The sequence below is a fragment of the Schistocerca piceifrons genome, unplaced genomic scaffold, assembly GCF_021461385.2.
Source record: "Schistocerca piceifrons isolate TAMUIC-IGC-003096 unplaced genomic scaffold, iqSchPice1.1 HiC_scaffold_13, whole genome shotgun sequence".
NCBI classification, from domain to species: Eukaryota; Metazoa; Arthropoda; class Insecta; order Orthoptera; family Acrididae; genus Schistocerca; species Schistocerca piceifrons.
The window spans coordinates 175,001-177,500 of NW_025727124.1; the positions used below are offsets into that span (position 1 = coordinate 175,001).

The 2,500-nt window shown below is 61.6% G+C and overlaps 1 pseudogene; it reads right to left on the bottom strand.

The window, feature by feature from the left end:
* LOC124731718 overlaps nucleotides 1-2,500 on the bottom strand; it is a 7,685-nt pseudogene that overhangs the window by 3,996 nt on the left and 1,189 nt on the right.

Genomic DNA, 2,500 nt, shown 5'->3' on the forward strand with positions numbered 1-2,500 from the left:
TACTCCCAGCGGCGCCGCTTGCGCTTCTGCGTCGGCGGCGCGGCAGGCGGCCGCTTCGATGGTTGGCGCGGCCGCTGTGTCCTGGTGATCGATCTCTCCCCTCTGGACCCGACCGACGCAAGGGCATCCGGGAGCATGCCCAGGATGACATCGGGCGGCGTGCCCCGCCCCAGACCTATGACACGATCCAGGGCAGAGAAACGCTGGGCGGAAGCGGGTAGCCCCGCCAGATGCTCCCAGATGGCGGCGTCAGTCGGCCCCTCCGGCGGCGGCCCGGTGGTGTCGGCCGCGAAGTCCTCGGCTGCGTCGACGGGCGGCGCAGCGGCCTCGCCCGCGTCAGGCAGCGGGCTCGCTGCTCCCCGGCGGGACGCCGGCTCTTCCCCCCGACCGATCTCAAGCGCCTCCATGAATTGGCGGACAAGCTGCTTGTGGGCAGCTTGCCGCCGTCGGCACTTGATTGCCTCAAGCGTTCGGTCGGGGAACATCCTGATGAGTTCTTGATTTACAAAGAAGAACCGGGCGTCCCTCTCGAGGAACAGTTCGGCCTCTGCCTTGGCGAGCGACAGGACTTCTTCCTCCGTCCACCTCGCGCGATGCCTCTCCGTGACGATCTCCGCGTTGGCGGCCGCAAGGTGTTGGCGGCGGCGATGGACCCCGAGACCGTTCTTGGTGGTGAAGCTGCGGTGGCACTCACTACAGGTGTACTCAGCTGCAAAAGTTACAAGATTTTCGGCGCGGCCGGTTGGCCGGCTAGGTGCTGGGGGAGTTGGGGTGGCACCTTCAGCGGAAGGGCCACCACTTATTCTCTGAGAGAGTCATAGTTACTCCCGCCGTTTACCCGCGCTTGCTTGAATTTCTTCACGTTGACATTCAGAGCACTGGGCAGAAATCACATTGCGTCAACACCCGCTAGGGCCATCGCAATGCTTTGTTTTAATTAGACAGTCGGATTCCCCCAGTCCGTGCCAGTTCTGAGTTGATCGTTGAATGGCGGCCGAAGAGAATCCGCGCACCCGCGCGCCCCCGGAGGAGCACGCTAAGGCGGACGCGGCCTCGCAGCAAGGAAGATCCGTGGGAGGCCAAGGCACGGGACCGAGCTCGGATCCTGCACGCAGGTTGAAGCACCGGGGCGCGAACGCCGCGCAGGCGCGCGCATCCTGCACCGCCGACCAGCACGAGGCCGACCAACGGCGAGAGCAGACCACGCCCGCGCTAAACGCCCGCACTTACCGGCACCCCTACGGCACTCACCTCGCCCAGGCCCGGCACGTTAGCGCTGACCCACTTCCCGACCAAGCCCGACACGCCCCGATCCTCAGAGCCAATCCTTATCCCGAAGTTACGGATCCAATTTGCCGACTTCCCTTACCTACATTATTCTATCGACTAGAGGCTCTTCACCTTGGAGACCTGCTGCGGATATGGGTACGAACCGGCGCGACACCTCCACGTGGCCCTCTCCCGGATTTTCAAGGTCCGAGGGGAAGATCGGGACACCGCCGCAACTGCGGTGCTCTTCGCGTTCCAAACCCTATCTCCCTGCTAGAGGATTCCAGGGAACTCGAACGCTCATGCAGAAAAGAAAACTCTTCCCCGATCTCCCGACGGCGTCTCCGGGTCCTTTTGGGTTACCCCGACGAGCATCTCTAAAAGAGGGGCCCGACTTGTATCGGTTCCGCTGCCGGGTTCCGGAATAGGAACCGGATTCCCTTTCGCCCAACGGGGGCCAGCACAAAGCGCATCATGCTATGACGGCCCCCATCAACATCGGATTTCTCCTAGGGCTTAGGATCGACTGACTCGTGTGCAACGGCTGTTCACACGAAACCCTTCTCCGCGTCAGCCCTCCAGGGCCTCGCTGGAGTATTTGCTACTACCACCAAGATCTGCACCGACGGCGGCTCCAGGCAGGCTCACGCCCAGACCCTTCTGCGCCCACCGCCGCGACCCTCCTACTCGTCAGGGCTTCGCGGCCGGCCGCAAGGACCGGCCATGACTGCCAGACTGACGGCCGAGTATAGGCACGACGCTTCAGCGCCATCCATTTTCAGGGCTAGTTGCTTCGGCAGGTGAGTTGTTACACACTCCTTAGCGGATTCCGACTTCCATGGCCACCGTCCTGCTGTCTTAAGCAACCAACGCCTTTCATGGTTTCCCATGAGCGTCGATTCGGGCGCCTTAACTCGGCGTTTGGTTCATCCCACAGCGCCAGTTCTGCTTACCAAAAGTGGCCCACTTGGCACTCCGATCCGAGTCGTTTGCTCGCGGCTTCAGCATATCAAGCAAGCCGGAGATCTCACCCATTTAAAGTTTGAGAATAGGTTGAGGTCGTTTCGGCCCCAAGGCCTCTAATCATTCGCTTTACCGGATGAGACTCGTACGAGCACCAGCTATCCTGAGGGAAACTTCGGAGGGAACCAGCTACTAGATGGTTCGATTAGTCTTTCGCCCCTATACCCAGCTCCGACGATCGATTTGCACGTCAGAATCGCTACGGACC